Source organism: Gekko japonicus, unplaced genomic scaffold (assembly GCF_001447785.1).
Source record: "Gekko japonicus isolate JY-2015 unplaced genomic scaffold, Gekko_japonicus_V1.1 scaffold216, whole genome shotgun sequence".
Classification (NCBI taxonomy): Eukaryota; Metazoa; Chordata; class Lepidosauria; order Squamata; family Gekkonidae; genus Gekko; species Gekko japonicus.
The window spans coordinates 644969-658404 of record NW_015165240.1 but is presented as its reverse complement, the minus strand read 5'-3'; the positions used below and the strand labels follow the sequence as shown (position 1 = coordinate 658404).

At 42.2% G+C, this 13436-nt stretch overlaps 1 protein-coding gene across 1 annotated transcript in view; it reads left to right on the top strand.

The window, feature by feature from the left end:
* Positions 1-13436, top strand: part of NEGR1 (neuronal growth regulator 1) — a 914174-nt gene that overhangs the window by 504856 nt on the left and 395882 nt on the right. The window lies entirely within an intron of this gene.

The following is a 13436-nucleotide window of genomic DNA, read 5'->3' as shown; positions in this document are numbered from 1 at the left end:
TGGCTAATGCTCCGTGTGACTGCAGCCGTAGATGGGCTTTTAAAAATATAACTCTACCTAGGATTACCCCGTAAATTCTCTGCCTCTTTTCCCTTGCAATGTCATTTAAAAGAAAAGAAAAGAAAAGTAACCTTAGAAAACTACAGTTGGGGTGTGGGAAGAATGGCAGAAAGTGCAGCTACTTAACTCTTTACCGTGCTGACACTTATCTACTAAAAATCTCTCTAGGCATACAGTTCCTTCCCCATGCAAGCAAACAGGCTAGATGTCTTTTCCCTATTGGGCAGAAAAGCAGCTAAGGAATTCTTAGTGGACAAGGGGTTTAGAAGAACCTTCTCTTGCCACTCTTTCATTCCCAATCATGGTCTTTTCATAAATGAAGATGATTTTTGTTTTAAAAAATGAACAATGGGAAAAGAAACAGAAGCACATATTTCCATGGGATGTGAGCTGCAGTTCCCTAGAAGCTGCTTTCCCTGTGGCATGCCTCCAGGGGATATAACTTAAAGAAAGTCAATGTTTTAATAATCTAGAGCAGGTTTATCTGACTGGTATTGCTGCTAAGGTTGAATATGGCTTTGATGGAACCTCTAAAGAGAAGGTGAATGCTTCTTTTGGATTTATGGGACAATAACAGCTGCAGACTCCTGGCTCTTTTGAAATTTGATTAAAAATAATCAATATAAGAAGAATGCCAGAAGTTGTCCCATAAATAAAATAAAATAGAGTATGTAACTGAATATACAAGAAATGCAATGAAGCAAAGATGGGCCTCCAGTATCTACAATTCCTGCCCAACCTTTTATTAGATATTGGGGGGGGAAACCCAATCTACTAGACATGTGAACTGTTTGCTGTGTGTTTCTGTTTATTCGAAAGGCCTTTCCAAATGATGTTTTTGCACTGTCATTTTGCATTTGTTCCTCATTTATTGTCTGAAATCCAAACATGTTTCTTCAAGAAGAAGGTGCTTTAGAAAGCAATCCCAACCAAGTCTAGTAAGAATCTGACTCAAGTCTATTCAGTGGGTCTTTCTTCCAGGAAATTGTTCTTAGGATTGCACTGTTTGTTACTTCAGGAAAAGACTTTCCCTGATTTAAAAGTTAGCAGTTGTTGGTGGTTTCATTTCTGTGTTCACTGCTTAAAAAGTCATGGCCAAGATCTTTCTGGAGCTATTTAATTCTTTGTAGAAATGCCTTTGTTATCAGTTATAGGGACCCTTCACAAAGTCCATATGCAAACTATTAGCTGAGCAGTTTCAACAGATCTTATAAAGTCAGCGTGTGCATATAGAATGTTTTGTCTATGCCATTTCTCTGACTGTTCACTCTGCTGACAATGCCCATAGTGTGATGAGTAAAAAAAGCCACTTTGCATTACTTACTTCCTGTGTTCTGATAGATTCAGGTGGGTAGCTGTATTGGTCTGAAGCAATAGACCAAAGCTTGAGTCCAGTGGCACCTTTGAGACCAACAGAGTTTTATTCAAGGTATAAGGTCTTGTGTTCTGATGAGATATGCAGAAGGTGACAGTGGAGTTCTGCAGATACTCTCAACCATGAACACAGAAAGTAGTGAACAGCAAACTCCCTTCATCTTTATTTGGAATTCCCTGGACATTTATAAGCTTTCTCAATAAAAGTCCCAAGAGTTCTGTCCCAGATCATAATGCTGGCACACATTATAGACTGTGTTCCCTGTGTGTCCTGGAATACTGATTTGATTTTGCCTCCACTATGCAAACTCCAGCAGCCCAAGTCATGGTGGAAGGCTGCTCCTCAATTCACCCCTGCCCCCCAAACAAATAAATACAAGATACAAGTTTTAATCTTGATGTGTATCAATACACCCTCTGTCTTGGGTTGTAACTCAAGCGGGGGGGGGGGAACTCACCTCAGCCTTACCCACCCATCTTGACAACTATGATAGCTGCTGCTGCAACACTGGTTGAGTAGAAGGTGACTGCATAGAAGCCTTCATGCAGGGTGTCAGATGCCCTGGAAAAAGTATATCACTCGGGTTACTTGATGCCTGAACTGCTCTCATAGCAGCATTCCAGTAGGTGCCTGGCAACCAGATGGAGCTTAGGCTGTGAGGATACTGGGTCCCACAGTGTCAAGTGCACCATGATATCACTTCAAGGAAAACCTAGAGGTGACATCATGTTGTTCTGGAAGTTGCCAGAAACTCTGTGGTGAATCCCAGAAGTGATGCCATGCCACGTGTGTGTCAGCTATGCTGCCATATTGTTTATAGGCCTAGGGTTAGCCTGCCTGACCTGTGTAAGAGTTGGTGCCACATTCCTTTCCTCTCGCTTCTCCCCTTGTTATCTCTGACCTTGTACTCCTGCCTGTGTAGTGTCTCCACTGTAATTAACCGTGAGAGTTTCTCAGCCTAGGATTGGTTACTCTTTCTACTAGACATGTGATTGGCCCACAGGTGGGGGGGACACTGGAGGTTTTTTTGTTTGTTTGTTTGTTTTAATGTCCTGCTGCTTCTCAAAGCAGCAGCAGGCCTCCCACCATAATGGGACTCCTGGCAACCTTAGCAGGGACAAAAGAAGGCCTCCATTGAGAGTTCCCTGCATCTGCTAATGCTGCTGCTTTACTAGGCCAGGTAAGCAGAAAGCGGGTGGAAGGGGATGGGGTCTCATGATGCTATTAGGAATGCAGTTGGATCAAATTGTGACTGGATTAAATTTGTTTTCTGATATTTTGGATGTACTATGGACAGCTTCAAAGCAAACCTCTGGGAAGGATGAGAGACCTCTATCTACCCCTAAATCAATGATAGATTCATCGAACATGAGCAGCTGATAGTAATGAGCTTTTGTGCATGCTCTTAAAGGGTAGCTGGCTTTAGATGCTTGCCTTGCTGGCTGCTGGCTGCACATTCAAAGAGTCTTGTTTAGCATTCTAAGCCAGCAAAGATCTTCTGTGGGAAACAACACTTGCTTCATAATACAGTTGAATATTGTTGGTTGAACAAATTTGCTTACTGAACCAGGTAATTACAAATTTGAATAACATCCATAACAAAAAGGTGCCACAGGAAACACGATTCTTTCATTTGATTTGTTGGTATGGGCCACATTCATTAGCTTTACTTGGTGATATTTTGGTCACATCTTACTTGAGTACTGAAGACTGGGCCAGATCCATTATAACAGCAATACTTTAGCTAAAAAAAATACTGGTTCACTATAATTCTCCATTTATTCCCCAGTGCTTTCCTGCTTTGGCTTCTATGAGCTGTAGCTATGTGTCAAATGGGCCACTTCCAACAAAAGAAAATATGCTCTTAAGTGCATGACTCGCTGAGAGTATTAAAATGGAAGGAAAGTAGATTAACTCCATTCTAGCAGGAAAATTCACTAACAGCAATACTGAGTCTTGCCTAATTTGGGATGTTTTTCTTCCAGTTCCAGTTGGCAGCATGAATGTAGACCTAGCCAACCTTCACAATTGCAACTTCCCTGGTAGATACTGGCCAGCATATCATATGAAAAGCATTTAGAAAGAGAGATTTTTCTCTCTCTCTCTTCACTGCTTTCACAGCCAGATTGATTTTGATGTCTGTTTGTGCCTCATTGAAAGATCAAAATTCTCTTTTTTCTCACCCCAAATAAAAGATCCAACATTTTTATAATTTAGTCCTGGGAAGAATACTTCACACTGTGAAAACTGGCACCTAAATTTGTCTCCACTAGGTGGTGAGTCTTTCCCTAATCAGATTGCATCATACACTATATAGTTTTGTGGCATTTGTTCACCACTCAAATATTCACTGGCCCTGAGAGTAACACTTGAAGCAGATTATGGAGCTTTGCATGTTTTTTCTTCTTAAAAAATACTATACAAATTGCTATATGGGCAGACCTAAAAGAGTGAAAGTGACAGGAGAAGGGATGGCCTCAAGATTAAGCCAAGCACTGAACATTACATAGTATAGAATACTGGTTAGACTGAGCTGCAGTCTGGAAGTGCCTTATTTAAATCTCACCTTTGTCATTAACCTACTGGAAAGGTTTTAGGCATGCAATTACCTCTCAGTACTACCTTCCTCCCATTCCATAAGATGGAGACAATTCTTGCCATCCTTACAGAGGAGGAGTTGTAAGGAATTATTTTTTTTTTTAAGTGTTAAGGCTATATTTCTGAGGGAGCTACATCTCCCAATGCCCCCTGAATCTGAGCTAAGAAACAGTTCCTTTCTGGGGGCGGGGGTATAAAGGAAGCTAAAAGAGAGAGAATATGTCTGACAGAGAACTGCAGCCAGGAACAGACCTGTGAAAGCTGAGAGGACACCAGTGAGAATTGCAGAAGTTGGAGTAAAGAACTTCTTGGACTCCTGCTGTAAGACTGAGAGTACATTCAGGTGGACAGCTAATCCCACCATTATGCCGGCTCAAATTTGATCATGATCTTTTAAATCCATCCTCGTACAACCAGACATCCCCCGGGGGAATTGCCTTACCACGCGCTGCTTCCGCTGTGGATTGTCTAGATGGCGTCCACTGAAGGAGGCATGCACGGTAGGTTTTTTTTTTAGAAAAACCCTTTTTGCGCATAATTGTTTATCCGTGCATGCACAAAATCAAGATTTTTTTTAAAAAAATGGCACTCGTTTGGGATGGTCTGACATCAGACCATCCCGAACGGGCACCATTTTTAATTTCGTGCTGGAACGATCAGACAGGAGAAAGTCCGCGAGTGGCCCGTCGGAACCAAAAACTCCAGATTTAAAGTAGTATCTTTTTAGTACAGCTCTGAGGCACGGCAAAACGGGATGCTCATGGAAGACGGATGTTTCCCAGATGTTGATGTCTGGACATTACATTTAAATCCATAAGGCACCTGTGCCTCACGTGGATCTAAAGAGCCATCTGAACGCACCCTGAAGCTCAAGATAGAGACTTTGTTTCATTTTTACTTTGCTGGGAGAGCCCTGGGAAGAAGGATCTGGAGAGGTCAGTAAATATTTTATTGTTTAGCTGGCAAGCACAAAAGGCATCCATAAAAGACTCTGCTCTGGGGGACAGATACCCCTTAACATGCAGGGTCCCTCAGGGGACACTTCTCTCCTGATGCTGTCAATATCTACATGTATCCCCTCACTCAGCTGCCATGGAGTTTCGGGCTGGGATGTCATCAGTATGCAGTATGCTGATGACACCCAGCTGTATCTATTATTGGATGGCCACCCAAATACCGCCCCAGAAAATCTGGCCATAGGCTTGGAGGCAGTGGTTGGGTGGTTGAAGCAGAGTAGGTTGAAACATCCAGCAAAAACAGATGTCCTGTGGCTGGGGAGGGGAACTTCAGAGTTGGGATATAGGCTGCCTGCTTTTGATGGGGCACCACTGACACCTGTGCAGTCTATCAAGAGTCTGGGAGTGATTTTGTATTCCTGCTTAAATATGGAGGCCCAGGTCATGTACATTGCCAGAGTGGTGTTTTTTCCACCTTCACCAGGCTCGGCAATTGGCCCCCTTCCTGTCATGCCCTGACCTAGCCACAGTAAGCCACGCAATGGTCACCTCCAGGCTAGACTACTGTAACTCACTTTACACTGGCCTGCCCTTGAAACTGACCCAGAAGCTCCAACTGATCGGGAACGTGGCAGCACAAGTCCTGACAGGAACATCACAGACGACACATATACATCCAGTGCTGTGCCAGCTACATGGGCTCCCAGTGGAATACTGAGTCAAGTTCAAGATTTTGGTATTGACCTACAAGGCTTTGAGTGGTCAGGGACTGACATATCTATGGGACCACCTTCTCCATTACGTCCCTGGAAGAGCATTATGCTCTTCAGATAACAACTTGCTTGTGGTCCCCAGCACTAAAACTATGTGGCTGTCCTCAACCAGGGCAGGGCCTTTTCGGTTCTGGCCCCAGCCTAGTGGAACTCTCTGCCAAATACCATCAGAGCCCTGTGGGACCTTATGCAATTCCACAGGTCCTATAAGGCAGAGATGTTCCGCCAGGCCTTTGGTTGAGGACAGCAATGGTTTCTGTCATAGCTGGCACCCTTCCTGCCCCAGCTGCTTTCCATATCTGTTTTATCCTCTTCCCCCCTGTTCATGAAGCTGCCAGCAGTCTGTAATGGGATAAATTAATATTCACCATCTTTTGTTTGAAATATCTTATTAATGTTTTAATTGTTTTATTTTGATGTTGGTTTTTTTCTGAATGATGTACATCGCCCAGGGATTGGGTGATTAATAAATTTAATATATAAATAAATAAAATAAATAAATTATTGTTTCTTATAGAGTTGCTAGGTCTTCTGCTATGGTAGGATGGAGGGGAGAGAAAAAAAATTGCCATTGTGTCAATGGTATGAAGTCATTTCCAGGTTGAACCGAGAAATGACAACACACAATTGTGTCAATGATGCCCTCTCTCATGTCCCTACCTTCCCTGTCTCCTGCTGGGGCTACCTGCTGGCTGGCAACCCTAATTTTCCACTTCCTTTTAGATGAAGCATCCTCATTAAAGATCTTGGTGTTGTAACTCTGCATTAGCACAGTTGTTTGAACCCACTAGTGTTTATAAAGAAGTTGCAAAGGGACATTACTAATTCGTATTTTCATTGCCCTTGTTATTTATTTATTTACTTCACATATACCACATCTTTCTGCCCAATGGAAACACAAGATGCTTTACATAATCTCCCTCTCTTGCATTTTATCCTCCTAACAGCCATATGAGGTAAGTTATGCTGAGAGTGCATGACTGGCCCAAGGTCACCCAGCAAACTTCCACGGCAAAGTGGGAATATGAACTTGATTCTCTCATATCCTAGTCCAAAACTTTAACCACTGTACCATGCTGGCTCCAAAAATGTTGTTAGATGTCACGAAGGAGGTGGCAATGCCTTAACCATTTGCATACTGTACAGACCACCCGGGTCTTATTAATGGGAGTGTTAACCTTTTCTCATTTCATACAACACATCTGTAAGACTCTATAAGCACAAGTTATACTAAGTTGAATGTTTATTTTTGTATATGCTTATATTCTGCCTTTCTTTTTTTGGAGAAAAATAAAACACAAGGTACCTTTTAAAAGAAGCTGGTTACAAATATCTTGTACAAATCTTGTACAAGTATCTGCACAAATTCAGATAAGCACCCTATTTAAAACACCTCTAAACAACTGACCCAGTTAAGAGGTAGAACACGAACAGGGGAGTGGGGCTACCTAGTGTTTTGCAGGGAGTGTGCCACGTGTATGGTTATCTACCCTAGTGGTCCCAAAATGAGTGGTACTGCCCCTGGGAGGTAGTTGGATTATCTAGGGGGACACTAAGAGTCAAGGGGGCATCAGGGAGACACTGGATGTGGGCCCCTTTGACTGCATTGTCCACTTATTTATGATTGAACAGAGTAGAGCCTGTTGTTGTTCAGTCGCACAGTCGAGTCCGACTCTTCGTGACCCCATGAACCAGGTCACGCCAGGCCTTCCGGTCTTCTGCCGTCCTCTGAAGTTTGCTCAACTTCATGTTCGTTGCATCTATGACACTGTCTAACCATCTCATCCTTTGCTGTCCCCGTCTTCTTTGACCTTCAATCTTTCCCAGCATCAGGGTCTTCTCCAGTGAGTGCTCCCTTCTCATTTGGTGGCCAAAGTATTTGAGCTTCAGTTTCATTATCTGGCCTTCCAGGGAACAGTCAGGGTTGATTTCTTTTAGGATTGACATAGTAGAGCCTAGATGCTGGCAAATGCTCCCAAGTTTCTGCCTCTGTATAGTGCTGAACTCTAGTGGAAACAATCAGAATTTTTAGTAAATATGACTCCAGAGCTCTAGTCACACTAGTATGCCACATTTTGTTTCTGTCTCTTTGTCATTTTTCAAGTTTTTACTGGTGAGTACTTACCATAATAAAATTTCGTGTGGTATTTATTTTCCTGTGTTCTCGATTACTGAACCTATTGATTACAGAGTGTACTTTTTAGCTATATAAGTGTTATTTTTGTAAGAATCCACCGAATAGTAATATTTCTAGGTTATATAACATAACCCCACTATTGAAGTTTGGAGGAAGGGTATTTTGTCCCTTAGAGAGAGCTGTAGGAGAGTTTTGAAGGAAACAAAATGCTCTGAGGAGAAAAAGAAGTCGAAGGGCAGAGTGACATGAGAAGGAGTCTCCAGAGAGCTGCAGCTAGAGGTGTGCATTTGGTATACAACAATCTGAATAAATACCTGAAAAATACCTTATTGGTGTTTTCAGATATTTATTCAGCCAAATTCAGATTAAACAGTCTGTTTTGGCTACCAGTATAACTGGCCAGCTACACTGCCAAGTTGAGTCGCTGCTGCTGCAGTGGTGCAGCTTGGAGAAGAAGAGACTGGATTTATACCCCCCTTCACTACCCAAAGGAGTCTCAGAGTGGCTTACAATCTCCTTTCCCTTCCCCTCCCCACAACAGACACCCTGTGAGGAAGGTGAGGCTGAGAGAGCTCTTTCAAGGACTGCTCATGAGAGAACAGCTCTGAAAAAAACTTGTAACTGACCCAAGGTCACACCAGCAGCTGCATGTGGAGGGGGGGAATCAAACCCTGTTCTCTCAAATTAGATGCCATGCTCCTAACTGGAATTCCCTTCACTCATGGAGGTGTGCCACCATTGCGATGTGACTCTGGCAGTGAAGGGAGAAGGCATTTAACTTCCTTTCACTGGCAGAGTCACGCCACCAGGGTGGTATGCCTCTGCCAGTGAAGGGAGGAGGCATTTTAACTTCCCTTCACTTGTGGAGTTGGGCCACTGGGGGGGCATGCCTCCACCAGTGAAGAGAGAAGGCATTTAACTTAATTTAATGCCAAATAAATCCAGGTTTCCCAATTATTTACCCAAGCCCCAATATCATACAGATATTGGGATTCAGGAATATTAGGAAATTCCAATGTTTTGGGGGGTCCAATGGAACCAATTTTTTTTAAAAGCCTTTTTTTCCCCATGCACACCCCTAGCCACAGTATCTGGAGATCTGTAGCAATGCAAAAAGCATGAAGAGTATCACCACCACCACCAAGAGCCATGAAATCATTGAAAATATGGAAGATGCATTGTGCCGCATACTAAGGACAACAGAATTTGCATTACAGCTAGATGAGTCAACTTCCCCAGATGATGAATATTGGCTACTCGCTTATGTGTGCTTTATAAAATATGAAAGTTTGGCTCAAGAATTGTTATTTGCAAGGCAACTAAGAACAGACACTAAAGGGTAGTAAATATTTTGTGTTGCGCAGTTCTTCAAAGATGAGGAAATACCGCTTACTAACATACTTGCTTTAGCAACTGATGGAGCACCATCAATGACTGGTCACTACTGTGGGTGTGTTGCCTCCTTGAAAAAAAAACAGCGCCAGATGCCTTTCTGATTCATTGTGTCATTCATCACCAAAATCTGGTTGCAAAAAACCTTGGTGATCACCTGCACAAGTCACTATATGCTGGCCTTACTACAGTGAATAAAATTAAAGCCCATGCTTTCAGTAATTGACTATTCTGGGAGCTCTATGATGAGAGTGATGAAGATTTTGAATATTTGCTGCTTCATACTGAAGTTCATTGATTATCAAAGCACAGCTGTGTGAGGTGCTTTTAAACCTTTTTGACACTATTGCAGGGTTTTTTGAAAACATGGATGCATTGCTCAGTGATGAACTCAAAGAGATGAGGCATGACATTGCTTATTTATCAGAATGATTTGCAAAGTTCAATAAAATGAATTTGCAGCTGCGAGGAAATGAGGTCAATCTTATTAAGGCCAAATCTGTTGTATCTCATTTCAATGTTAACTCTATTGAAACACAATATAGAGCATTGCGAGCTATGCCAGTTTCCAAGCCCGTCTGAACTAGAAGTGAATGATGGGATACAAGATGATGATCTGCAGCTTTTTGTGACCATTTGGGTATGCTGCATGAAGATATGACTAAGCAATTAATTTGAGGTTCTTCTTGTGACGGAAATTCCAGATTAGGTGATAAATCTATTTTCAGATATTGAGGAAATTAAGGTAGTGGAGGAAGAACTAACTGAGCCACAAAATGATATTGAGCTGAAGCCAAAGTTTAAGAAATCATACTAAGGAGCTTTGGTTACAGAAGGAAATTTCTGATGGCTATCCTGCACTATGGACAGTAGTTAAGAGGATCCTTGTTGCATTTCCAACATCATATTTGGTGGAATGTGGTTTTAGTGTGATCACTCAACTTGTCTCCGAGCAAAGAAATTGTCTCCAGATTACTGAATGTTGTGATTTAAGATTCCTGCTTTTTTACTTTAAACCAGACATTGGGAAACTGGTATCACTTCAGCAAGCCCACCCAGTACATTAAGAATTTACTGAACAGTGAAGTAGTTACTAAATGTGCTATCTAAGATTCTTGCTAAATAACTATTAGACTTTTAGAAGCTGGTATCACTAGATCAAGTGCATCAATTTTGTTGAATAAATTAAACTAAAAAAATTTAATTGGATTTTTGAATGAATGTGCAATTAATCATTATTGTTTTGAATTCTAATGTTATCTTCTTTGGTAGGTCGTGCAAACCTCTAAAGTAAATAATGCTTTTTTATAGGGTAGGGGGCACTGGGAATGAATTTATGGAACGAAGGGGGGGTGGCCCTCAAAATAGTTGGGAACCACTGATCTACTCACTGATCTACTCACTGGGCAAAAATCGTATGTATGTGCTAGATGCATGGAGTTCTTAGCTCTCAGGGAGCAGGTTTGTTCCCTTGAGGCTAGAGTTTTCAACCAAGGGAAAGTGAAACAGAGAGAGGGGTTTGGGGATGTGACCTTTGGGGACTTACTGGAACACTCCCATTCCTGTGCTGACAGCTCGCTATCTAAGATTCTTGCTAAATAACTATTAGACTTTTAGAAGCTGGTATCACTAGATCAAGTGCATCAATTTTGTTGAATAAATTAAACTAAAAAAATTTAATTGGATTTTTGAATGAATGTGCAATTAATCATTATTGTTTTGAATTCTAATGTTATCTTCTTTGGTAGGTCGTGCAAACCTCTAAAGTAAATAATGCTTTTTTATAGGGTAGGGGGCACTGGGAATGAATTTATGGAACGAAGGGGGGGTGGCCCTCAAAATAGTTGGGAACCACTGATCTACTCACTGATCTACTCACTGGGCAAAAATCGTATGTATGTGCTAGATGCATGGAGTTCTTAGCTCTCAGGGAGCAGGTTTGTTCCCTTGAGGCTAGAGTTTTCAACCAAGGGAAAGTGAAACAGAGAGAGGGGTTTGGGGATGTGACCTTTGGGGACTTACTGGAACACTCCCATTCCTGTGCTGACAGCTCTTCTGCTGTTGTGGTGAATGAGAGTCTCAAGGTTAGAAAGCCTCAGTCTGAGACGGAAAGATGTGATCCCTTAGAAGGGACCCCTTCCTTGGTTACAGACAAATATCCTCCTACTGAGGATACTCCTCTGGGGTTGGGGAAGGTGGATTTTTGGAATATATTAGGGATATAGTGAGAGAGGTCTGTGACAGGCTACATGGTTTTGACTGTATGATGACTTACCTGCTTGGTGCAAAGGTTATAGACATCACACACTGACTAAATAGTGCTGTGGAGGAGTCAGCAGTCATGGTACATGTCGGCACCGGTGACACTGGGAAATGTAATTGTGTGGTCCTGGAGGGAAAATGTAGGTTACCAGTCAGAAAGTTAAAGGCCAGGACTTCAAAGGTAACTGTGATGGACAGGGTAGATTCCACCTTTTGCTAAGAGTGACCAATGAGGGCTGACAGAATGTTGGGGAGAGACAGCTTGAAAACAGCAGTTAAAAGAGCAGTTGGGAGATGGCAGCTAGGGAGCTGAGAGAGGCAAAGAGTATGTGATTTAGGGAAAATGTGGAGGTAAGCTACTTAGAGCTGGCTGAAGAGAATCCGTCTGTAACAAAGGATCCCAATTGCGGGAACAAGGAAACAGTTCAAAAGTTCAAGGGAAAATAAACTTTGTTATTTCTACTTTAGTTTCTTTAGTGTTATGTGCAAATCATAAATAAAAGTTAATTTCTTGTTTTGTTTAACCCTAGGGACTTTGTGTCTCCAGGAAAGAAACACACACACGTACACAAGTTAATATCTCAGTCTCTCTATGGATGTGTTCAGACATGCCGTTTGATCTGGTGTCGTCACGCTTCAGAAACAGATTTTTATTACCAGGTCCCAAAGTGGTGTTTTCTCAGCTCTCCCATTTAAAGCCACATTCCCCCCCCTGTGTGGTCGCTCCTCTGGTGTCAAGCCACTTCTGGTTTCAACCCTGTCCCTGCTCGAAAGCTGCCGGAGGCTTCCGCTTTTTGCCCGCCATTTTGTTTTAGCGTCGGTGGTGTGTGCATAGGAGGAGCTCTGCTACCATGTTTAGAAAACCGAAATTTAAACCGTCACTTGTTTTAGAGTTTAGATGAGTTCGGGATCTCACAGAGGCCATTTTTGGTTCAAACTTTTAAGGGGAAGTGTTTTGTTGGAGGGGTTGGATTGATTCACCCTGGTGGTTCTGCACATACGCCATGGTAGTTTCACCCCCCCATTCTAAGGAGGGACGCCTATGCGCATTCACAAACTGAGAAAAAAAATTAAAAACCCACTGACACACGGTCCCGTGCGTTGGTAGTGTAGATGCCGGGGAGCGACGTGACTGCGCGGTGAGGCGGGATAAGGGAGGTAAGTGTGATCGCAATTATCTAGGTCAAATATAATCTGGTTAGAACCGGAGCAGTTTAAACTCTCAGCATGCCGTCTGACTGCACCCTATATATCTTACTAGCCTGCTACCCGGGCTTCGCTACGGTATTTAAGTACCGTAAATCCAGTTATAATATTGATGATGTGAAGCTTGAAATGTGACATTTGTTGTAGGAATTCTAATAGAGAAGATTGTAGTGTAAGAAATGAAGTGACAACTAATAAAATAACAAATAGCGAACTGTTATAAGCAAGAACTCTACAAGTATATTGTGATATTAATACTTATAGTACTAACAATTTTACTAACAGTGAAAAGATCTCCTCCTCTTGGGGTTTTAGTTTAGTGTGGTTTGCTTTCCTTTATCCTTAGTTGTAGTCCCTTCCCTAATATTTCTCTGTAGTTTGTAGTATTTGCAAAATAAAAAATATCCCTCCGGGGATTTTTTAAAAAAAGAAAAGAAATGAAGTGGGACATATGTACTTTTTTCCTCTCTACTGAAGGACCCCTCTCTAGACCACATTGGTAGTTCTGCTCTCAGGTACTAGGATCACCAGGCTGCTTGGTAAGCTCACTCTGGAGCAGGCCACATAGAACTGTTCATTTAAGAAGCAGTTGTCTGTTAAGTCAACTCCTGCTACCTTCCACGAAAGCGATGGCCTCTCTACTTGTGTTCCTGGAATTTTTTTGCTCATATGAAGAC